Raw genomic sequence first — 26,471 nt, forward strand, 5'->3', positions numbered from 1 at the left:
TTCATATTGTATTATAATATATTTACTATATAACAATGATTACAAAATGTATAATCATTTGCTTATGTGTATTTATGTCCCTCTAGTGTCAGAAGAGGTGAGCAAAAGGAACTGAATTCTCTAGAAGTGGAGAATCAGCTGGTTGTGAGCAACCCTGTGATACTGGGTACTGAAAATAGGTACTCGGCAAAATCAGCAAATACAAAGAACCACTGAGCTATCTAGCCACCTTTCCATTGTTTTTGTTCTGTTTTGTTTTTGTTTTTGTTACTGTTTGAAGTTCTTTTTTTAAAATTGGGTGTTTTTTTATTTACATTTTAAATGATATCCCCTTTCCGAATTTCCAGTCCATAAACCTTCTATGCCATCACTCATCCCACTTCTTCTATGAGGGTGCTCCCTCACCCAACCATCTACATCTTCACACCTCCCGTTCTGATATTACCCTGCACTGAGAGGTCAATCTTGGCAGGACCAAGGGCTTCTCCTCCCCTTGGTACCCAACAAGGCCATCTTCTGCTACCTGTGCAGCAGGAGTCATGGGTCTGTCCATGTGTAATTTGTGAATGGTGGCTTAGACCCTGGGAGCTCTGGTTGTTTGGTATAGTTGGTCTTATGGGTTGCATAAGAACCCTACAGCTCTCTCAATTCATTTTTTAACTCCTCCAAGGGGGACAGCATTCTCAGTGGAATGGTTGGCTTTGAGCATTTGCCTCTGCATTTGTCATGTTCTGGCAGAGCCTCTCAGGAGACAGCTATATCAGAATCCTGTCAGCATGCACTTCTTGGCATTTGCAATGTTGTCTGGGTTTGGTGGCTATATGTATATTGGCTGGATCCTCAGAGGGACAGGCTCTGAATGGCCAATCCATCTGTCTCTGCTCCAAAGTTTGTCTCCTTACCTACTCCTATGAATATGTTTGTTTTCCCTTTAAAAAAACTGAAACATCCACACTTTGGTCATCCTTCTTCTTGAGCTTCATATGCTTTGTGGATTGTATCTAGGGTAATTCAAGCTTTTGGGCTAATATCCATTTATCAGTGAGTGCATACCAGGTGTGTTTTTCTGTGATTGGGTTACATCACTCAGGATGATATTTTCTAGTTCCATCCATTTGCCTATGAATTTCATGAAGCCATTGTTTTTAACAACTGCATAGTATGCCATTGGGTAGATGTACAACAATTTCTGTATCCTTTCCTCTGTTGAAGGGCATCTGGGTTATTTCCAGCTTCTGGCTATTATAAATAATGCTCCTATGAACATAGGGGAGCAATTGTCCTTGTTGTGTGTTGGAACATCATTTGGGTATATGGCCAGGAATGCGAGAGCTGAGTCCTCTGGTAGTACTATATCCAATTTTCTGAGGAACCTTCAAACTGATTTCAAGAATGGTTGTAACCGTTTGCAATTTAACCAACAATAGAAGAGTGTTCCTCTTTATCCACATCCTTGCCAGCATCTGCTGTCATCTGAGTTTTTGATAATAGCCATTCTGACTGCTGTGAGATGGAATGTCAGGGTTGTTTTGATTTGTATTTCCCTGATGAATAAGGATATTGTATATTTCTTTAGGTACTTTTAAGCCATTCAATATTCTTTAACTGAGAATTCTTTGTTTAGCTCTGTACTCCAATTTTTAATAGGGTTACTTGATTTTCTGGAATCTAACTTCTTGAGTTCTTTGTATATATCGGATATTAACCCTTTATTGGCTGTAGGATTGGTAAAAATCTTTTCCCAAACTCTAGTTGCCATTTTGTCCTAATGACAGTGCACTTTGCTTTACATAAGCTTTGCAATTTTATGAGGTCCCATTTGTTAATATTTGATCTTAGAGCAAAAGCCATTGGTGGTCTGTGCAGAAAATTTTCCCCAATGACTATGTTTTCAAGTCTCCTCCTGATATTTTCTTCTATTAATTTGAGTGTAACTGGTTTTATGTGGAGGTCCTTGATCCATTTGGACTTGAGCTTTTTACAAGGCTATAAGAATGGATCAATTTGCATTCTTCTTCACACTGATCTCCTGTTGAACCAGCACCATTTTTTTGATAATGGTATCTTTTTTTCACGGGATGGTTTTAGCTCCTTTGTCAAATATCAAGTGCCCATATGTGTGTGGGTTCATTTCTGGGTCTTCAGTTCTATTCCACTCATCTACCTGCCTGTCTCTGTACCAATACCATACAGTTTTTATCACTATTGCTCTGTAATTCTACTTCAGGTCAGGGATGGTGATTCCCCCAGAAGGTCTTTTATTGTTGAGTATAGTTGTTGTTATTCCAAATGAATTTGCAAATTGCTTTTTCTAGCTCTATGAAGAATTGAGTTAGAATTTTCATGAGGATTGCATTGAATCTGTAGGTTGTTTTTTACAATATGGCCATTATTACAATATTAATCCTCCCCATCTATGAGCATGTGAGATCCTTCCATTTCTGAGATTTTCTACAATTTCTTTCTTCAGAGACTTGAACTTCTTGTCACATAGATCTTTCACTTGTTTGGTTAGAGTCATACCATTTTACTTTATGTTATTTGTGACTATAATGATTTGTGTAGATTCCCTAATTTCTTCCTCAGCCTATTTATCCTTTGAGTAGAGGAAGGCTACTGATTTTTTTCTTTTTTCTTTTTTTTTGGAGCTGGGGACCGAACTCAGGGCCTTGCGCTTGCTAGGCAAGCACTCTACCACTGAGCTAAATCCCCAACCACGGCTACTGATTTCTTAATTTTATATCTAGCTGTTGTATTGAAGTCATTTATTAGGCTTGGAAATTCTCTGGTTGGACTTTTGGGCTCACCTAATTATACTATCATATCATCAGCAAATAGTGATATTTGACTCTTTCCTTTCCAATTTGTATCCTTTTGACTTCCTTTTGTTCTGATTGCTCTGGCTAGGATTGTGAGTACTATATTGAATATGTAGGGAGACAGTGGGAAGCCATGTTTAGTCCCTGATTTTCATGGGATTGCTTCAATCTTCTCTCCATTTAGTTTGATGTTGACTATCGGTTTGCTGTATATTGCTCTTACTATGTTTCAGTATGGGCCTTGAACTCCTAATTTTTCCAGGACTTTTAACATGAAGGGATGTTGAATTTTGTCAAATGGTTTCTTGGAATCTAATGAAATGATCATGTGTTTTTTTCTTTGATTTTGTTTATATAGTTGATTATGTTGATGGATTTCTGTTATTGCACCATCCCTGCATCCCTGAGATGAAGCCTATTTGATCAGGATGGATGATATTTTGATGCATTCTTGGATTCAGTTTGTCAATATTTTATTGTGTATTTTTGCATCGATATTCATAAAGGAAATTGGTCTGAAGTTCTCTTACTTTTTGAGTCTTTGTGTGGTTTAGCTATAAGCCTAATTGTAACTTCATAGAAAGAAATAGACAGAGTTCCTTCTGTTTCTATTTTATAGAATATTTTGGACAGTACTGCTATTAGAACTTCTATGAAGGTCTCATAGAATTCTTCACTGAATCTAACTGGGATTTTTTTTTTTGGTTGGGATAATTTTAATAACAGCTTTTATTGCTTTGGAGTTATGTGACAGTTTAGATGGTTTATCTGACCCTGATTTAACTTTGGTACCTGGTATCTGTCTAGAAAATTGTTCATTTCCTCCAGATTTTCCAGTTTTGCTGAATAAAGGCTTTTGTAGTAAGATCTGATGATATTTTGAATTTCCTCAGACTCTGTTGATATGCCTCCCTTTTCATTTCTGATTTTGTTAATTTGGATACTCTCCATCCCCCCTCATTAGTCTAGCTAGTGATTTATCTTTTACATTTTCTCAAAGATCCAGCTCCTGGTTTTGTTGATTCTTTGCATAATTCTTTTTCTTTCTCCTTGGTTGATTTCAACCCTGTGTTTGACTATTTCCTGCCATGTACTTGTGTGTCTTTCCTTCTTTTTGTTCTAGAGATTTTAGTTGTGCTGTCAAGCTGCTAGTATATACTCTCTCCAGTTTCTTTTTGGAGGTACTCAGAGCTATGAGTTTTCCTCTTAGCACCGCTCTCATTGTCTCCCATTAGTTTGGGTATATTGTGTGTTCTTTTGCATTAAATTCTAACATCTTTTTTTATTTTTTCATTGACCAATTTATCATTGAGTAGAATGTTGTTTAACTTCGATGTACATGTGTGCTTTCTTTCATTTTGTTGTTATTGAAGACCATCCTTGTTATCTTGTGTTCTGGTATGATGCATGGGATTATATGAGTCTTCGTGTATCTGTTGAGGCCTGTTTTGTGACTGATTATATGGCCAATTTTGGAGAAGGTACCATGAGATGCTGAGAAGAAAGTATATTCTTTTGATTTAGGATGTAATATTCTATGGATATCTGTTAAACCCATTTGGTTCATAACTTCTGTAAGTTTCTCTATGTCTCTCATAAATTCTGACTCCATGATCTATCCATTGTGGACAGTGCTATGTTGAAGTCTCCCACTATTATGGTGTGAGGTGCAATGCATGCTTTGAGATTTAGTAAGGTTTCATTTATGAAGGTAGGTTCCCTTGTATTTGGAGCATAGATATTCAGGATTGAGAGTTCATCTTGGTGAATTTTTCCTTTGATGAATATGAAGTGTCCTTCCTTATCTTTTTTGATAACTTTTTGTTGAAAATTGATTTTATTCAACATTAGAATGGCTACTCCATCTTTTTTCTTGGGACCATTTGCTTGGAAAATTATTTTTCAGCCTTTTACTCTGAGGTAGTCCCTGTTTTTGTCACTGAGGTGTCTGTTTTACCTGTATGCAGCAAAATGCTGTGTCTTCTTTAAATATCCTGTCTGTTAATGTATGCCTTTTTATTGGAGAATTGTTTCCATTGATGTTAAGAGATATTAAGGAATAGGGATTTTTGTTTCCTGTTATTTTTGTTGTTAGATGTGGAATTACGTTTGTTTGTCTTTTTTTGTGTTTGTTGTAAGAAGACTTGTTTTTTTCTGTAGTTTTCTTGTTTTTTTTTTTTTGTTTGTTTGTTTGGTTGGTTTTTTTTTTTTTTGTGTGTGTGTGTGTTTTTTTTCCTGTGGTGTAGTTTCCCTCTTTATGTTGGAGTTTTTCTATCTGTTACCTTTTGTAGGGCTGGATTTGTGGAAATATATCGTGTAAAATTTTGTTGTGTCATGGAATATCTTGGTTTCTTCATTTCTGGTAATTGCAAATTTTACTGGATAAAGTGGCCTGGGCTGGCATTTGTGTTCTCTTAGAATCTGTATGTCATCTGCCCAGGATCTTCTGTCTTTCAAAGTCTCTGGTGAGAAGTCTGGTCTAGTGCTGATAGGTCTGTTTTTATATGTTATTTGACCTTTTTCCGTTAATGTTTTTCTTTCTTTGTTTTGTTTATTTAGCATTTCGACTGCTATGTGACAGGAAGAATTTCTTTTCTGGTCCGATCTTTATGGAGTTTTGTAGGCTTCTTGTATATTTATGGGCATCTCTTCTTTAGGTTAGGGAAGTTTTTTTTCTATAGTTTTATTGAAGATATTTACTGGTCATTTAAATTGGGTATTTTGGCTCTCTTCTATACCTGTTATCCTTAGATTTGACCTTCTCATTGTGTCCTGGATTTCCTGGATTTTTTGACTTAGTTGCTTTTTGTATTTTACAATTTCTTCGATGGTTCTGTCAATGTTTTCTATGGTATCTTCTGCCCCTGAAATTCTCTCTTCTATCTACTATATTCTGTTTTTAATGCTTGCGTCTATGACTCCTGATCTCCTTCCTAGGTTTTCTAGCTCCTGAGTTATCTCCCTTTGTGACCTCTTTAGTGTTTTTATTTCCATTTTCCTGGATGCTTTTGTTCAATTCCTTTACCTGTTTGGTTGTGTTTTCCTATAATTCTTTAAGGGATTTTTGTATTTCATCTTTAGGTGCTTCTACTTGTTTACCTGTGTTGTCCTCTATTATTTTTAAGCTAGTTATTCATGTCCTTCTTAAAGTCCTCTCTCACCATCATGAGATTTGATTTTAAATCCAAATCTTGCTTTTCCAGTGTGTTGAGATGTGAGGTATTTGTTTTTGTTGGAGAAGTGGTATCTGAAGATGCCAAGTATTTTTGTTTCTGTTGCATATGTTTCTAATCTTACATCTCACCATTTGTTTTTTTCTGGTGTTAACTGATCTTGCTGTCTCTGACAGTGGTTTGACCCTCCTATAAGCCTGTGTGTCAGCACTCCGAGAGACTGTCTTTATCCTGGTGGTATCTTGGTACAGAGGGCTGTGTCACAGGGTTAGTTCAGGGCACAGGCAGAGACAGGAAGAATTCTTTCCCAGACTGCTCCTAGGTTTCTGTGTCCTGAAGGCTCCAGGTTGGTCCCTCAGAGCAGAAGTGGTGGTCTTACATCTATTCTCATGTGTGTCAGAGCTCCTAGAGACGGTCTTTCAACTCTGGATGTAGGCAGAGTGGAATGAAATTCTTAATGATCAGAAACCCACAAAGCCTCCTGAGGTTCATGCCTCAGGCCTTTTCAGACAATTGACTGTTTTCACTCACCATACAGTGTCTCCTAAGCTTGCTCTTGCACCCCTCAGCTCTCCTTGCAGAGTTATAGAACCACTGGCATTTCCACAGCTTCAGAACCTCCATTAATTTCTTAATGATTATTGTGGCTGGTTGTAAAACTTGGCCATTGTGAACAGACCTACAATGAACATGGATGTGCATGGGGTATGTAAGTTTCTGAAATCAGTTCCCACTAACTGCTTCCAAAATAAAATGTTATAGATATTTCTGAAAATTTCGCATTAATTTATTCCTTTAACCAATTTTAATATGCATTTTTTCATAGGTTCTGAAAATAACATCCCTTTCACTTTCAGGTTTTTCTCCTGGAAAAAGCCCACCAATGTATATCTGAAGTGCATTAGAGACATGAAGAATGTTACAGAGCAGGGACACCTTTTTCAGTAATTGGGCCTTATTCTTCTGAGATTACAGTTCCTTTGATTTAACTGATACACTATATCTGTGATTAATAGAACACTTAACCTATACATAATAAGTCCTTGAATGGAAATTGAAAAGTTTTAATAGTATGTAAAATAAAACCTTAATCTATAAAAATATCGGTGCCTGTCGTTTATGATAACTTAGAATATAAGGAAAAAGAGCTGCATCTCATTTAGTATCATTCCAGTATATGAAGCTTCATAAATGCTGGCAAATTGACCTTGTATAATGGTTTCAATTACATTAATCAATATGACATATTTCTTTCAGAGGGCACGTAAAAATGTCTTATTCTTGATGTCATTCATAAATATATGTTGGAAAAACATTTATATCCGGTAATATTTATTTCTTTGATAGAGGAAAGCATTAGATATATAAATTTCACATTGGTTTTATGCATCAAAAACTCAATACTTCAAGATGAATTAAATTTGTTATTTTATGATTGTAATCTGGTTGTAATATTTTCCAATTAGAAGACATGGAACTAATGATTTACTTGAAACTATCAAATGGTGAGTCAGAATAGTATTACCAAAAACATTGACACAATTGAACTGGCAATCTATATGAAAGAATCACAAAACCAATACATCAATAATTTGCAAAGACTGTACACAGGAATATTGTAACTGTAAGATAAACAGGTTTAGTCTACATACAAAACAGATACTCCATCACTACACAGTTTTCCTCTGTTGCCTTCCATCAGGGTTCTCTACCAGGGTTTGCTGCCACATTTCTCAAATTCTATATGGATTTCTAAAACTGTACAGAAAAAAAATCCACATAATGTAACATAGAGTATTCAGGGACTAAGAATTTTGTGTGTAGAAGGTATTTTCCTGCTTATTTTAATGACGTGTTTGTGTGTGAACATAGATTTGTAGCAGGATATTAATAAAATTTCCATCATAATTACTATTGCTTTTTATGATAAGTTGCTACAGACAAGTCTATCCTGTGTTCTATAAAGCATAGAGCAGCTACTCTTAAAATGCTATTTTTCATTGATATGTGTGGAAGAGACTATTTGTCCTACAGATTTTGACTTACACGGTATTATTTCACAAAAATAAACATAACTATATTTCCTCACATTTATGACTTGTTGAGTGTTTAAGCTGTTTTATTGAACACTGATAAAACTGATGAAAGTGTGTCCTCCAATCCATGTCAATATTTCTGTGTAATATTTATTGAAGAGGTAAAGCTCATACCTATAAAAAGGTGAAATTGTTGGTGTATCCTTAATAAAAGCAAATTGATGCCATATATTCCATGACTTTAAAGTTATCATGGAATAATGTACTAGAAGAATATCTTTTTATGTTTCCATACTTCTTTATTCAATCACCCTTATGTATTCTAAAATCTGTACGCTACACCAAACAAGAGGCCTCTTGGGAGTGTTTGTGCGCTTTGATTTGGAGCTTACCTATGATCATTTTCTCCTAGTACAGCCCTATAGCAGAAAACCTAAAATGAACACACTCTGAGAACAATGTACCATAATAACCAGAGGTCATCTTCCAGACAAGTCTACCAGCGGGAATGTTGGGGTCCAGTGAGAATCTGACAGAAACAGCCACAGCATGCAAGTGGCTAGCTGAGAATGTCCTCTGCTAAGTGCTCTATAGTATATGTGACCTTGCCTCTGGGCACCAAACTCTCTGCAGTGTACACTAGCTGTTTTACATTGAGCACAGATTCAATAATGCTCATAGTTTGAGTCTTAATGCTTTTCTGCATCAGGCATGCTTTAAGAGACATCTTTATACAAAAACAGCAATCATTCAGAAGTGACACTAGAACGGACACCTGAGATGCAGTTTATGTCCCATAGTGAGAGTAATCCTTTACTTTCAAATACCATGTGAAGGTAAGCATCCTACTTAGCCACTACTGTGTCATTGGAGAAAGAAATTATGATTTTTTCATCGGATACATTTTATTATAGGACAGGTAATGGCTCACTGGAGTAGAAAACCAAACAAGTAGCTTCTTATTGTACCTCATTTTACTATATTATCTACATGACCTTGGAGACTCTTTGATATACAATTGTTTTACTCTATAGGAAAGAGAACATTCTGCCTATTTTACTGAGAAGACAAAGGTGATAAATATATCAACTGTTAAATTTGGACTTAAATAACTAATTTGCTTTGCTTTTGTATATTATTGTTTTCTATTTCACCACCAGTATGTGTCTTTCTATCTGTGTAACATGCATAAACACAGTATTGTAATTTGATAATAAAATGTGACATTTTCTCAGAGTAGGATGGGTTCACTTGTTTGATATTACCTGTCAAATTTACTGTACACCTGAGTGGCTTTACTCCTTGCTGTGATAATAAAAATTAAAAATATAAAATAAAATAAAATCCAGGCAAGGAACAAACTAAAGAAGCTTTTGGATTTTGCTTGTTTGTTTGGTGGCTTTGTTGGTGTTTGTTTTGCTTTTGTTTTGTTTTTTCTCTAGACTGAGAGAATATAATTCATCATATCTGATGTGCCTATCAAGTAGCAGCTTGCTTGCACATTAATGGACCAGGATACAGTGAAAAATATTCTAGGAGCCAAGCTAAACTCTTTTCCCCCTTTTCTATTAGTTCAGGATCCCAGTCCTTTGGTCTGATACTGCTTATAAGCTTTTCTTCCTTAGCTATTCTTAGCTAAAAACAGCCTAAGATACACTCAATAATGTACTTTATCAATCCCCTTGATTTTTCTTAATTCAATCAAGGTAACATCACAATTAGAGGCTTCCATAATCAGAGGACATTGAAAGACTGGTTTTCGTATTATAATATATGTCATATTTGCAATATATTACTACCCATTTTTAAAATTATAAAACTGAACTTTTTTGCTCTTTCAGAAGATAAACATGTAATTCTTGAGATCTTTCAAGATTACTAATTAAGAAATAGAGAAAACTGAGAAGATGTGTGTAGTGTACATAGACAATTGTTGGCTTCTTTCTTGATTCTGCTGTCTACTATCTAGAAAATAACTTTTTATTTCAAAACAGAAATTTAAGCTGATTGAAAGTTTAATACTAAAACTCACCATGGTCTGATTCTTGTACCACTTGTTTTTCTGTCTGTCAGTCTTAGGCCTGGGATTGGGGCTAGAAGTGGAACTGCACTCACTTATCCATCTACGTTGTAATGGATTCATTGATAGATAGCTGAAAGATTGATAACTGAGAGATAATAGATTGATAGTTGATAATAGATAGATGATAGATAGATGCCCTGCCCGTTCTTTTTCTCCAACTCCCTCTGCACTAAGGTGCTGGGGTCATAGCTGTAGACCTTTACGCAGATCCTGAAATTGCTACTGGAGGAACATGAAATACCACTAGCTCCCAGGAAACAAATACTTCTGTGATCAGGTTGCCATTCAACTCCACCACCCATAAATACTTGGAAAAAATAAGCAGTCAAGTGGATAGGATTCAGTAGTCAGGGATTGTTCAGGTTTTCCCTAAGTGAAGACAAACTCTTTAAGTCCCCAGTAGAAATAAAGCACTCAAAATAACTCTAGCAAATAGTAGCTACTCATGGCCTTTATAAAGAAGTTCTCTTTGGGGAACAAAAAGCCAAAAGACATCATATGATGACTATCTTGATAACACATAGAGTATGGATGTGTGATCTCATGATCTCATGATGAAATGGTACAATTTTTTATTTTGCTTTGGGTATTCACTTTTGTGATATTATGGAATGCAAGCATTCGATAGCTGTGAATATAGGAGCTAGTAATCTTCATTTTATTTTATATTGTTTACACTCCAGATTTTATTCCCCTCCCAGTCCACACTCTGACTGTTCCACATCCCCTATCTCTTCTCAAGTTCCTGACATCCCCCACCCCAGTGTCCATGAGGATGTCCCCACTCCACACCCCAACACCCCAACTAGACCTCTAAACTCCCTAGGGCCTCCTGTCACTTGAGGATTAGATGCATCTTCTCTGACTGAGTCTAGAGGCTGCAGTCCTCTACTGTATATTTGTTGATGGCCTCATATCAGCTGGTGTATGTTACCTGCTTAGTAGCTCAGTGTCTGAAATGTCCAGGTTAGTTGAGCCTGCTGATCCTCCTACAGGGTTACCCTCCTCCTCAGCTTCTTCCAGCTTTTTCCTAATTCAACCAGAGGGGACAGCACCTTCTGTTAATTGGTTGGTGCAAATATCTGTATCTGACTCATCTACTTGTTGGGTCTTTCAGAGGGCAGTCACAATAGATCCCTTTTAGTGAACACTCCATAGCCTCAGTAATAGTGTTAAGCCTTGAGGCTTTCCTGTGAACTGGATCCCATTTTGGGCCTGTTGATGAACCTTCTTTTCCTCAAGCTCATCTTCATTTCCATCCCCGAAGTTCTTTCAGACAGGTACAATTATGGGTCAGAGTTTTGACTATGGGATAGCAACCATGTCTCACACTTGATACCCTGTCTTTCTGCTTGTGGTGAGATCTATAAGTTCCCTCTCCCCACTGTAGGGCATTTCATCTAGGGTGCCTCCCTTGGAGCCTTGAGAATCTCTCACCTCCCACAACTCTGGTACATTCTAGAAGACCCTCCCAATGTCCTACCTCCCCAGATTGCCTGTTTCCATTCTTTCTGCTGTTCCTCCAAGATTTTCTGCCACCCAAACCCAGATCATGTCCCCTGCCCCCATCTCCCCTTTCCCTTCCAAGTTTCTCCTTGCTTCCCGCTTGTGGAGCAGGTACATTTTTAACAGTTAAAGCCATAACATAACAGCCATTTTTAATTATTAAATGACCTTTTAGTCAAATCAAACTATTAGGTTATTTGCTGAAGAGTGAAGTTCTTTTCAGTTTCTCTCTGACAATTGACTGAAATTTTACATCTGTCTCTTTAAGAAAAATCTGATTTCAAAGAATCTTTTTCTTCAGTACACAGCTGAGAAAAAAAAAAGCACACCGTTAAACTTGAAAGTTGCTGTTAATAACTTTTTTTCTTTGCAAGCTCAGTGGGAAAGCTCGAGATTTTTAACCAAGACAGGACTAGAGATTTTACAAGACTTTTATCTATCACTTTCATGTGTAAGTGTACATAAAGACCAACTAATACACCTGACCTCAAAAATGGTCAGACCTTGTATTATGTTCTTGGTTCACAAGTAGCAAGTGACAGACTCTGCCATAGCAACCTGCTTTTTAAAAGGACCCTAAAAAGACCATATCTCAACTCTGTGGATCTTAGCACCTTACAGTGTTCTGCATGGTTACTGTTTGCTAGCTTATATGTTTGGAAACAGAATGTGTTTCATTCCCATATAACAATAATGACAAAGTTACAAACATATTTATATTTTGAGTGAGAATTTCTTCCACCTAAAATAAATTGAATCTCACCCTGACAATAAAAACACACTGTTGACTTCTAATATGGGTTCTTTTAGTTTGGCTCTTCACTCAGGGAAACTCAAGGAAATCTTGGTATCCTTGAGTCTAGATAAATAAAGCCTTTCAGATAGGGAATAAACAGTAAGCTACACCAAAAGACAATTTAAATTATGTATCCAGGCCTTTTCTGTATTAAAAAGTGGGAAACTACGCTTTATATTCTGTAAGACATGGGTTGAATGCATAGAAATGTTGCTTGTACAAAGAAGTGCAGGCCGACAGGAGCCGGATGTAGATCGCTCCTGAGAGACACAGCCAGAATACAGCAAACACAGAGGCGTATGCCAGCAGCAAACCACTGAACTGAGAATAGGACCCCCGTTGAAGGAATCAGAGAAAGAACTAGAAGAGCTTGAAGGAGCTCGAGACCCCATATGAACAACAATGCCAACCAACCAGAGCTTCCAGGGACTAAGCCACTACCCAAAGACTATACATGGACTGACCCTGGACTCTGACCCCATAGGTAGCAATGAATATCCTAGTAAGAGCACCAGTGGAAGGGGAAGCCCTGGGTCCTGCTAAGACTGAACCCCTAGTGAACTAGATTGTTGGGGGGAGGGTGGCAATGGGGGGAGGATGGGGAGGGGAACACCCATAAAGAAGGGGAGGGAGGAGGGGGATATTTACCCGGAAACCGGGAAAGGGAATAACACTTGAAATGTAAATAAGAAATACTCAAGTTAATAAAAAAAAAGAAAAAGAAATGTTGCTTGTAAAATCTGTCACAGTACTTATTGAACTGTGACCAGGAGACTAAACCCCACCCTACTTTCAACTGCAATTGTTATGTATATACTCTCAAAAAAAGTTGAAAGAGCATCTGTACAAGAAAAATGAACTATGACAGTATAAAAGTTTGAGAGACAAAGGACAGACAAAATAAAAGAATAGCAAGTGTTTAATTTAATTGTGTACTTATAATAATTAAAGAGATTAAGGGTCAAGATAGACAGACTATTGAATCTTTAGTGACACCTCTTAATGAAATTGAAGAAAGGTTGCTACCCTCACTATCTTTCACAGTCACCTGGGAACAAACACCAGCAAAAAGGTAAAAATTAATAAAATGAAGAAGTAGCATAGAATCTTGTCAAAATATAATATCATAAACATTTTAAAGAATCAAAAGTAACTTATAGAATGTTCCCCTCCTATGTGATACAGTTGTTAAATACTCGGGCTCTCCAGAACAGGTTTATCACACAACACTGGCAAGCTTTAGTATCACCTGTACTGAAAGGTGGTTCTCAATTACAAGAGCTGACTTTGTGTCAAGTTGTAATTGTGAAAATTTGTTAGGTTTAAACGTATTACTATCAGAAAGATCAACTGATAGATGAAGGTCAATTTACTGATTTAAGACAGCAGATACAAATGGATGACTCCAGTATTATACAATGCACTTTCAGTAACTTTTAGGGTCTGGGATAAAGTGGGAGAACAAGAGAAAAGCTGTATTGCATTCACAAAGCATATGCAAAGCCAGAGGGACCATTTACTGACATCTTACATAGAATAGCATCCACTGTAAACAGGATGATATCAGTTCTAGATTTGAAACATGTATAGATTGATACCTTAAATTTCAAAAATGCAGATGCAGAGGGTAGAAATATCTTCTTAGACCTTTAAAAGCTGTATCAGCTTCCATGGATGAGCATATTAGAACTATTGCAGATATTGACTTTAGGGACTGTTTAATTGGACAAGCAAAGGCAAATAATCTTGGACACCAAAATATCCATTCTTTCATCTGTGGTAGATGAGATTATTTGAAAGCTAATTGTAGACAAGATATTCCTAGAGACCTCTCTAGAGAACATCAGCTTTCTGGGTGGGTTTTGTAGAAGATGTTTTAAGGGTAGGCACTGGGATAATCAATGCAAGTGATTGTCAAGTAATTTCTTGTCAATGGGAAACTCCCTATGATATAATCCTGTAAATATGTGAATCTCCATAGAGAGGTTAGGTTTTACCTGTGCAACAAATGTCATGAGACAGGCACTTCTGGGCAGCAATTCTCAGAGCAACAACAGAAAACAAAATTGGGTATTGGAAACTATATATTGACATTTTATACATTACGGCTTGATTGTGTTTTTGTTTAAATTGGTGAGAAGACTTCCTCTGTGGCACTGGAATGGATGGAAGAGAATGGGATTTGAGTGCCTAATGTCTAGCTTATTGATATATTCATAAAGATTTAATTGTACCTTGAAAAACAGAAAGGAGGTGTAAGGTTAGCTGAAAGACACTGGGTTGTAGGGAAAAAAACCTACTGAATTAGATCAAACTATATATGCTAAAGATGTTTTAATATCAGAACTGAAATCAGACAATGTGTTACACTGGAGAAAGGTTTTGTTTATATCTCAACAGATAATGAAAGAATATGTGTTCCATCAAAATCTATAAAGATCTGATCCAAGGGCTGATTGAAAACCTTGATGGTAAAATGGACATTTGCTGAAGAATAGATGATTGTGGCTGCAATTATAAAGGAACATCGCACCAGTGGACCTTCCAAAGGACATTTCGACAGTTAGGTTACTGGGATTGATAATAGTTTCTGTTGTCAAAGTTAAACTCTGTGCAATTTTTAGATTAAATAAAAGTGGGAAAGACGAGATACATTTTAGTCCAACAAAATGTCTGCTCTGGCAACTGATCACATCCAAATACATAGATCTGTGTGATCTGGTTAGAATACAAGGACACCCTTAGAACATACCTTCAATTCCAAATAAAATAGGTAAAGTTAGTTTGTGGAAGGGAACCATGAGGTTTGAACATACGTCAAATTGAGAGAGAGAGAGAAATAAGGTGACAAATCAGAGAAAGATTTTGAAGGGATTGGATAAGCACAACTCTTATAAAAATAGACAGGAAAGAGGTAACCTAAAAAAAAAAAAAAAAAAAAGTACGAGGACTGTGAGAGAGAGAGCAGTTCAGTACATATAGTAAGTTCTGCTCAGTCAGTTGCATTCAGTGTAGTGTAGCTCAATCAATCTGTAGTGAGTCAGTACAATGAGTGCAGGGTCACAGTTGAGTTCACTCATGGATTCTTGCAGCTCAGTGCAGGTCAGTTGAAGCCAAAAAATAAGAAGGTGACAGAAGATTATAAAACGTTGTCAGAATAAGTGTGAGGCCAAGCATAGATACTCAGTAAGAGGCTGAGAGAAGACAGACTGAATCAGTCAGCTAGGAGTGGAGTATGAGTCATAACAGCGTGAGTCAAACAAGTCAGTTGGAATTCAGAAAGAACTAGAAAGGATCAACAATCATTCTGAGAGACTGAAACGATTGTAGGCCTAGATTAGATTGTATGGAGTCTAGAAACATTAAGTTGCAGCTTTAATTACTAGACAGAGGCAATAAGACCAGGATAACAACTACATCAGGAAAATAAGTTGCTTTTACAGAAAATATTCCCACACCATTTCTAAAATCATTATTTAGTATTCATATCTTTATTCTCATCAAACTTTTAGGTGATTTTCTAATAATTCCTTGGTCTAGCAAAATATTACCATTAAAATAATCCCAGTAATTTATTTTCCCTTAAATCTTAATTCAATAAGTTATTCTCATAATTTCTGATATATGTAAGCAGAAAATACAGAATGAATATTGTACTTATTAAGGAAAATGTCATGATTGTCCATAATGATGCCTGATTTCACAAATGACTTTCTGATACATTATTATAGGATAAAAATTCATGAAATTACGTCATCATTGATGAATAATGGTATTCACTAAAAATTTCAGTATAAATAAATAAATGTAAGCAAGTTCTATGGTGAAATTTTACTACTGTTATACGAATGTGAATTTCAAAGCTTCATAAGCTTGTTAAAGATATTTTGTTGGGATCAAAACAGAAACATCCAAATATAAATAGAGATACATTTAACTTATGGGCACCAGAGTGATTTACTGCATAAGGCAATGTTCTATACAGAATTTACTTTTTTGGTAAATTAATAAAGTCATCTCATGATGACTAAGATTCACAATATTCCCTAGTTTAAAGTCTTTTCAGGAGTAAGAACACCTCTAGTCCTAGTTAATTATACACAGTAAACACCAGGAAATACCTAGAAAAAAAAATGATTTGACCTGTAATTGTGTTGGCAATGTTTCTGTTGTTTTCCTATTTATATAGGCTTCAGTCTAACAATTCAAAACATTTATGTAGAGACTTGTCTCTAGGTATCTGTGTGTGTATGATTTCTCTAGAAACATGTGCTTGGTCCCAAGCGTGTAGTTGTGACACATGCCACATGTCACCTTTCGTGATTGTGTCCCAACTGTATTGAAAATTAAGAGAACTGGAAGACATCCATATGCCAGCTGAAAGAATGGCAGAGAATCTTGCTTGGTGATAAATAATTTGTTTAATCCTACCCAGTTATGAGGACAGCTGCTTTAGATTTTAGCTGATCCCGGAATTCATTTTAGTGTACTTAGTTAAATAAGCCTGGAAACAGCAGGAATAGTTGCCAATATCCCTTATACCATTTTTTTTCTTTCTTACTGGTCTTTACAACAGACATTGATAGCAATACTTGTAAAAAGTTTCTTATTTTTATCTCCTACTATCAACTGAATTAGCCACTTGAACATTTCCTTAGCGTTTTGCTATTTCGTATGAATTTCTATGTGTCACCCACTATTCATTAGTGTTTTAAGCTCTACAATGCAAGGGAAATTCATTTCGTGTCATTCATGACCTATTTTGTTGCTGTCTTTAGATTTCAAAAATAATTACTACTATGGGAATAGACGTTATACTATAATTCTAAAATTACAGGAAAAAGATCAAATTGCTGTCATCAAATACCTTAATTTTTATTTCTTGTTGCTTTCCTATTTCTTTAATAATCATCAAGCATTAAACAAAGAAAAATAATTTTAGTGAAGTTTGCATGATGAAAATAAAACAAATAGCAGATGTTCCTAAATGTTTAGCCACATAAAATGTGTAATTTTTTTGCATTAAAATATAGTAGTTATATGTTCAAATAAGTAAGAATCGAATAATCTACTTACTTATATCTTAGCAAACACATAAATAATTTTATAAAATACATTATGAGTTTATGAACATGAGGTAGCCTGTCCATAGATACTATGTTCTATCTCTATTCCTCCAACAGATCCAATCACACAGATTCATCTAGCTGAAACCTTCTTTTCTCCATTCATACCTTCTGTGGACCTCACAGACAGTTTCCTCCTGACTTCCTACACTTCAACACGAAGATCTGTAATCGCCCCCAAATCAGATGCCTTTGACTAAATATGGCACCTCTTCACTGTAAGAGTCCTGGAGTGATTTGGTATACAAGGAACATACCTAAATATAATTAAAGCAATTTACAGTAAGCCTACAGCCTTTATCAAATAAAATGGGGGAAAAACTCAAAGAAATTTCATGAAAGGAAACAATACAAGTTTGTTCATGCACTTCATTTCTATTCAATATAACACCTGAATCTTAGTTAGAGCTGTGATAGTAGTGTTTTGAGGGATTTTTCTATGTCCTTTGCTCCCAAATAACTGTAGGGCATATCTATGCCTGCACTAGTCCATATCTTCCAAGTAATTGACATGGCGACCTTATAGATTTATTCACAAGCTTGTAGCCCTAAGCTGGGGAAGTTCTGAGCTCTTCTAACCCTTTAAACTAGCTGGCTACTTCAAAGGCACTATTACCTTACCTGCATCATAGATTTGTGTTGGCTCGCCAGCCCCTGTGTCTTCATGGTTACTGTCCAATAGTGACTTCAAGGTGAACCAATCCTCCTGTTCCTTTCACACACCTCTTCTCCTCCCTCCTTTTCTCCCTCTCATTTTCTCTTTAGTTCCCTTGGGGACATTTCACTAGATTGGAAGTCTTTCCCTATTCTTTCCTGCACCACTGTAGGCTGAATCACGTCTTTATTAAACAATCAGAGATGATAGAAAGCAATTTTTCCATAATATTGAGACAGGTGATACTTCATAAAAGTAATAAGTACTGAAATCTCAGATAGTACAGAAATCAGCCTTTAAATAATACCAAAACAACCTGTACACAGTGCACAAGAGTTTCTCCTAATATAGAGTAATCAAAAAACTGAAGGAGATTGGGGTGGGGCTGTGGGGTTCAATTGGAAAGAAACAATTCAAAATATCAGTATTTGCAGATAATATACTAGTATACATAAGTGAACCTTAAAATTCAATAAGAGAACACCTACCCCACAGTTAAACACCTTCAGGAAAGTGTCTGTGCATAAGATCAACTTTAAACAAAGGTAGCACTCCTATATTCAAAAAACAAATGGGCTAAGAAAGAAATCAGTGAAATAATATGATTTACAATAACCCCGAATAACATAAAATATCTTGGGGTTTCTCTAATCAAAGATGAAAAGAATTATATCATAAAAATTTATAGACTTTGAAGAAATAAATTCAATAAGATATTAGAAGATGGAATGATTTCCCATGCTTATGATTTGGTAGCCCAAAATTAGTAAAATAAATAAATAAAATGGCTATTCTACAAAATAAATCTACAGATTCAATGCAATCATGATCAGAATCCCATACACAATTATTTACAGACCTTGAAAGGACAATTCTCAAACTACACATGTAAAAAAAAATCAAAATTCTACCACTGCCAAAATAATCCTGAATACTAAAAATATGCTAAAGTTATCATCATTCCTGATTTCATCTTCTATAGTTCTAAAGGTTTCAAGTTCTGTACAAAGCTATAGTAATAAAACTACATGGTATTGGCATAAGAAGGGATAGGCCAGTCAATGGAATTAAATTGAAGCCCCAGGTACAACTCTACACACCGATAAACACCTCTTTTTTGTTTATTAATATATCTTTTTAAAAAGGCAGAAATACTGAAATAAATACAGGATCTCCAAGATGGTTCATGTTAAACTGGATCCACGCATGTAGAAGAATGGAAATAAATCCAAACTTAACCTCCTGCACCAACTGAAGTCTGCGTAGATCAAAGACCTAAACATAAAACCAGGTTCACGCAACTCAGTTGAAGAGAAAGTGGGAGATAGCCTTGAACAGGATTTCATTGGCTTAGGAGATAAAAAATTGAACAGAGCACTGATAATATGAACACCGAAATCTACAGTTAATCAATGGGTCCTCCGTAAACTAAACAGCTTCTGAAACAAAGGGACACCAAAAAGTGCACAAAGTAGCAGTCTACAGAATGAAAAAAAAATTGTATCTATCAGATCCTCTCAGAGATCAGGAACCCCAAGGAGTAGGAGTAAAGATTGTAGGAGTCAGAGCGGGATGGGAGGTACCAGAAGAGCACAGTCCACCAAATCAAAGAAGTAATGCTCTGCGAGAATGAAGTGGCAACAGGCAGCTTGCATTGATCTGTACCAGGACCTCCATGTGTACTTAAGGATGCTACCGTGGTATTCTTGTGGAACTCCTAATGGTGGACTCAGGTATGTCTTGGACTCTTTTGCCTTCTCTTTGGGTCTCTTTTTCTCCTACTGCGTTCCTGTGCTCAGCATCGATATGAAGGCTTTTGCATTTTTGTTTATTGTATCTTCTTTTGTCCTGTTTGGCTGTTATCTCTTGCAAGCCTCCTCTTTTCTGAAAGTAAATGGAGCGTGAGGTCTGGTGAAGAGGGTAGGCGGAGACAAGAATGAGAGGAATAGAGGGAGGGGGAACTGTAGTTGGTTTGTAGTATTTGAGGTATTAATCTATTTTCAATTTAAAAAATAGTGTAAATTTGTCCTAAATGTAACGGAGTTCCCCGAGGCAAATTTTATTTGTTGTTTGAAAATTATAAAAGTAATATCTATATTCAGCCTTCCAAAGAATTAGCTTGTGACCCAGATTGTTGATCTCTCCCACCAGAATGTATATGTATCACCAAGTTTTCTTTAGCTATCATGACAAATAAATAGGAAATTAATTTTGTAGGAAATAAATATTTTGTAGGAAATAAATATTCTAGACACGTGTCTTAGTACCAAATCTTTTAGAATGATGAAAATAATTACAAATTCATTTTATAAGGAAAATATTTACAATTCCTTAAATATAATTCTTTATTTACTTATACCATATTAGGAAATTTTCCTTCCATGTAATATGAACAATCAAGTTTTTGAAATTTGTTATTGGTTATTTTATTTATTTACATTTCAAATGTTATCTCCCTTCCCAGTTTCCACTCCCAAAACCCTCTATCCCTCTCCCTCCCCTGCTTCTATGAGGGTGCTCGCCCACCCACTCATCTACTTCTATCTCATCACCCTAGCATTCCCCTATGCTGGGGCACTGTGCCTCCACTGGACAAGGGGTTCCCTCCCACTGATGCTAGATAAGGCCATCCTCTGCTACATATTCAGCTGGAGCCATGGGTTCCTCCACATGTAATCTTTGGTTGGTGGTTTTGTCCCCAGAAGCTCTGGGGAGATCTGGCTGGTTGATATGCTGAACAATTTTTAAATGAATAAAAATTAAAAACAGTCTTTGCAAATGTTGTTAGAAAATACCTTTAATCCAAACACTAGGAGGCAGAAGCAGGCTTGTCTTTGTTAGTTTGATGCCAGTTTTGTCCAAAGAGCAAATTGCACAACAAGAAAGGCAACACAGAAAAGCCCTGTCCCAGAATGCACACACACACACAAAGAAGACAAAAAATAATTAAACAAACAAACAAAAAAAAAAAAACAAAAAACCAACCAAAGAAAAAGAGTTCATGAATGTTTAATTAGGAACTGATAGAAAAGATCCTACCTAGCTTTTCTGAAAAAACATACCTAAAATCCTGAGATGCTTTTAATTAAATGCATTTTCAGACATCTTCATTTTCTACCTACCACATATACATGCAATATACTTTCACTGCAGCCTTTTACAATAACTCAAAACTTGTTTCATGCACATGAATCTTTGTAAATTTACCTTAAATCTAAGTAGAAACATTACATTTCTTAAGTAATTTAACAGATAATTGTCCCTTGATGCAAAAATACAGGTCTGTCTATTATTACTAAATTTGGAGATTTCTTTCTTGCATAAATTTTCATTTAAAATATTGCCGTATTGGCTGTCATTTTGTGTTTTGAGTTTGTTGTGTAAAAATGCAAGCTTCTTTCCTCTCTTATATCCTCACATATATTTGATTGCTGGTAGTCCTGGTAGGTTATACACAGGGCTAACCTTTTGCAGAAATTCAGGTATGGTGTTCTGCAAATTGCAATTTGTAAAATATACGGTTCCAGAAGGCTACATTCTGAACAATGATGGAACTTTTTAAAAGTTACTTTTTTATGTTATTTAATGAACATCTTTAAATAAAGCAGACATTTTTATAATTGTCATTTTCTTATCTTTAATTATATTAGTAATCAATGTAATCAATCATAGCAATATCCTTTTCCCATACAAATACTATTTTTTCCATGAAATCTTTTTCTATCTTCTATTTAGCTCGTTTTGACAACCAGCTGAACACAGTCTTAGGTTGCTGCTTCCTACAACACATTACAGAAGTAATTTTCAGAAATAAAGACCCAGCATAAGACTTAAGGAGTCTTAATATGTGTGATTCCGAAGAGACATGATATTAACATATTAGAAAAATGAGAATAATAGAGCCATGCAAATATCAAGGAAACTGTGATTAAAAGTAGAACTAAATGCACTTAATAGTGCTTCAAAATGATGAAAATCAAGTGTCTATTAGAATTGTATGTCTCTGTGTATAAAATAGAGATGTGTCACTAATTGTAATTTCAATTAACTCAAACCATTTTATCATTCAAAACTAAAAATCGAAATGATTGCCAACATTCTAAAAATTGAAAATAAATTAGTCAGAATATCAACAGAAAAAATATATATTAAAGACTTTTGTTATTAACATAGTTACAAAACATCCATAGACTGTAGAAAATACACATTTTTCTCATGTACGTATGGTATAGGCCATTCTTTGATATCACTCTGACTCTGGTCTCATCTCAGCTCTTCCAAGACTCCAAGCAGTGCCTAGATGTCCAAAAATCTGAGAATCCCATGGCAGCGTGGGATAGGCTCAGTTAAACTCGCTGCTTTCCACCTCCCTCAGAGGCCATGCTTAGCAGCAGAGGGAACACAGACCTACACCTAAAGATATGGGTTAGTATTGGAGTTTTTGACTTGCTTGCCCAAGTCTATAGATTCAATTTCCAGCATTGCAAGAAAAAGAGGACAATATTAATTCAGGAAAATATTTGTAATTATGTAGAATAACAGACTATAATAATCAGAGTTCACATAATTCATAGTTTGGGACTGAATATGGGTATATCGACACGAATGTGAAGAAGACAGCTGTTGATAGATTATGGGAGTGAAATAAAGAATAATCACAATACCTAGAGAATAATAAAATTTATTCACCAGAAATGAATAACACCATTAAAATGTTAGGTGACCATCATATCTCAAATTAGGAAAAAATTCAATATGGTGCTACAGACATTTATTTCCTGATGTGGTAATAATAAGAGAAGACAGGCTTACCACTTTTTTTTTCATTTTAAGTTTTAATTCTAATGGGAAGACCTCATGTATTCATACCATTCTTTACTATTTTTTAAGAGTGTACAGCTAACTAAGGTTAACGAAGTGTCAAGGTGCCATCAAGGTCAAACAAAGCTTAAAGCCTACTGACCTCATTGCCGGAATACAGGTTTATAATAGTAGCAAAGTTCACTTTCATTGCTATTTTTGGGTATTTCTGGGAGTACTTTTTTTCTGAAGTATTATGCCTGTCTATTCAGAGAAAATTATGGGAAAAAAAACAGCAAAAGAGTCATTGAATATCCAGTAACCATACCTGAGCAGTCCTGTTGCCCTGAAATAATCTTTCTAATTCCATTTTTAAATCTCCTCAACAGATGTCACCACAGAAATGTGACCCATCTCAAGGGAAAGATTGACATTTCCATCCAACCTCTTCCATTACATATTTCTTTCAGTAATAGTTCAGCATAAAAAAAATCTGTCACTTTTCTCTCAGCATAAGTAGCCAACTTGAAATCTGCCTCTGGTCACAATTGTAGTATTTTAAAATATTTTCATGTAAAATTCATGATTTTATATAACAAAGTCCTGTCGTTTTCTCCAAAAGAAATCTCTGAAAATAGTTTTAATCTATTTAAACTTACTAACAGTGCCTCTTTATCCCACAGTGGTAGGTGAGCTTGCATTTCATGCTAATTTTTAATGCTTTAAAAGTATGCTGCTGGTCGAGTCTTAGTATTTAGGTTTTCCTTGCACACTGTAGGTCAGAGGAACAGAATGATAAATCTAGAAAAATAAAAATCAAAACAAATAAACAACAGCAACCTGAACATTCTTCTGAAACCTGGTAAGTAGGGTGGTCTTTATTAGTGCTTTGAAAAATAAGTAATCTTTGAAGGCTTTGAAGCACCATAGTAACAAATATTCTGAGGGTCTAATTATATTGCAGGTCTTGCAAAGGTCATTTTATTCTCCATGTGCTCAGTTGCTTCAGAAAAGTGACCAGGACACTAAAATGGTGACATGCTTGCAGATAGGGCCAGTTTCACAGCTCTTGTATTCTCAATGGGATCCTGTGATCAGAAGTAGCTTTATGCAGTGTATTACAGCTGTAAAGAAAAAGTATTCACTAAACCCATGACTGATAGTTTAATAAGATTCATTCAATGTAGAGGAAACTTTTTCATATTTATTTCAGTGAGATAAAATATGACTTCTGCCATACACATTTTATAAGTCCATTGCTGTCATGAAGTACATCACAACTAATCACCATGGGGAGTTATGTTATCATGGATTTCAATGTCAGTCTTTCCATAACTCAATCAAAAATGGAGAAAGGAAGCCTATGTTGCTAAGCCTATGAATGACCACCGTCCTTGATAACACAGCTCCTTTACTCATAAGCCATCGAAAGCCTTTCATATTCTAGCACAGTGGTGAATATATGCACTCAATTGTTAACATCTTTTGTTCATAAGATGAGCAAGTGGGCACAGAATAAATTGTCTTCCCCAATTTTCTCATAGAGTAGGCTCTGTTAACACACTTCACCCACAAATTTGTTTGCCATTCATTTGCAATGGCATTCTTTCCATGTTCATGACTACCCACATATAATTATTAAATCCCAAATCCAGAAATTGTTTTTCAAGCAAGTAAATATATTTTCTAGGAAAAAAGTAGTGTACTGGGAAAATTGTAATGTATAACTAACATTCAAGGATGTTCTGGAGAATGGATTATTGTATAGTAACATTCCAGGATACAAAATAAATGAAATCTGGGTCTTTATCTTCCTACTCTCTCAAATAATTATAGAAAATGTCCATTACAGGTATAAGTGTGTGGTAAAACTAAGCATGCCATATAGTAGAAAATGTAATGGCGGATCATATATCTGCAGCTGTAGGATTCAGGCCCAATATAGAGTTAATAATTTCATATTTGTCATTCCCAACTGGTCCGTGTATATTCTTGTCTTGAAGTACACCCATAGGAGGAATACTACAAGGTCAAGTCCATTATTTCAAAAGTAAGAAAAAATATTTCTAGAAATACCAGTACATTGTTTTGAAATTCTAATGACCCAATTAGCAATTTACCTATCAGATACTAGCAAGAGCCCTGCGTCACCAATATCTGCCACTACAATTTCAAAAATTTGTTAATATTATGGATGCATAAGGTCTAGATATCTCATTTACTTCTATAACATTCTGGCCCTAAATTAGAATTTTTTTGTTTCTATGCCTTGTCTATTAATTACTATTTTTCATTGTTTTGACAGAAATACCTGAGAAAATATGCAAGGATAATTCCAGAATAGTGAATAAGCTTCCTCCAAAATCCATTAAACTCATTAGACACCTGGATTCTTCATAGTAAAGGAGAAATCTCCTGGAATAGAATCCCTCAAGGCAGATTGCTAATTTACAGGATCTCTGCTTGTAAACACCTTCCAAGAAGAGGGTTTAACGGGATCAGTCACCAGGACAGGCAAAGGCAACCAACACTGTGATAGAAAGAACTCACAATACACAACTAGCTGGCAACATGGTTTTCATGTACAAAAATTACACAAGGTATAGTACCAAAGAAGCTTGCTTCAAGATCCACAACAGCCATTATCAGCTGGTAAGATGTCTCATCACCATAGTTCTTGGGATGAAAGGACTATAAACTTAAGTTTAAAAGTTGTTAGAGCTGCCACACTGGTGTTGTGGCACACACTTGGTTCCTCTGGAAGGGGAGTCAGTGCTCTTGATTACTGAGCAATCGTGACTGCCCATATTCGTAGGGATTGTAGATGTTTCAATAAAGTGCATTTTAATTTTACATTATGAGATGCTTGTGAGCCTATGGGAGCCTTGAAAGGTTTTTATAATTTGAAAGTAACATATTTATCTCGTATAGAAAAAACATCCAGAGTTTTCTAATTATATATCATTTTTCTTTTAATTTTTTGGTTATGTTTTTGTTAATTTCTAGAGCATGATCTGAGACTTTTCATTAGTTTTAGTAAATTCATTGTGGTTGTTACTTCAAGTACTTATTCTCTTATTTTCAATATTCTTCTCTATAAAATAATTCATACATGTATGCAGCACGTCTGATGTTTTGTGCAAAAGTCACTATACTGTGTTTGATTCTACTGTGATGCTCCAGCTGTATCAGATCTCCTACCAATAATTATTCCCCTCACAGAAATTCTCCAAAATCACAAATAAGTTTTTCCTACCAACTATGGATTCTGGGCTTTCTGTTCAAGTAAGACTTAGCAATGGATTTAAGTTTTGAAAGTTCTGAATTTGGGGATATAGCACTGTGCCCTCACTTCCCTGATATATGGAGGGAAGGATACATTAAATGTCTCTTTCTTATGATGTAACAGTAACACCAAATAAAAGAATCTGTCAGTTGAGTTGAACTTGCTCAATCAGTTGATTTCCCGCTGTTTCA

General features: G+C 35.6%; 1 long non-coding RNA gene across 2 annotated transcripts in view; it reads left to right on the forward strand.

Moving 5' to 3' along the window:
• The window catches only part of LOC120097057 (uncharacterized), a 124,679-nt gene extending 106,791 nt beyond the window's left edge, over positions 1-17,888 (forward strand). Inside the window, exons 2-3 of one of the 2 annotated variants that reach the window (XR_005494169.2) lie at positions 14,814-14,975; positions 17,597-17,888. This is a non-coding gene — a long non-coding RNA (uncharacterized LOC120097057). Of the gene's footprint in view, positions 1-14,813; positions 15,066-17,596 lie in introns of those variants that run through there. The other variant, XR_010057986.1, reaches the window with a different exon arrangement.
• Positions 17,889-26,471: the final 8,583 nt, after the last annotated feature.

The sequence above is a fragment of the Rattus norvegicus genome, chromosome 15 (assembly GCF_036323735.1).
Source record: "Rattus norvegicus strain BN/NHsdMcwi chromosome 15, GRCr8, whole genome shotgun sequence".
In the NCBI taxonomy this organism is placed as follows: Eukaryota; Metazoa; Chordata; class Mammalia; order Rodentia; family Muridae; genus Rattus; species Rattus norvegicus.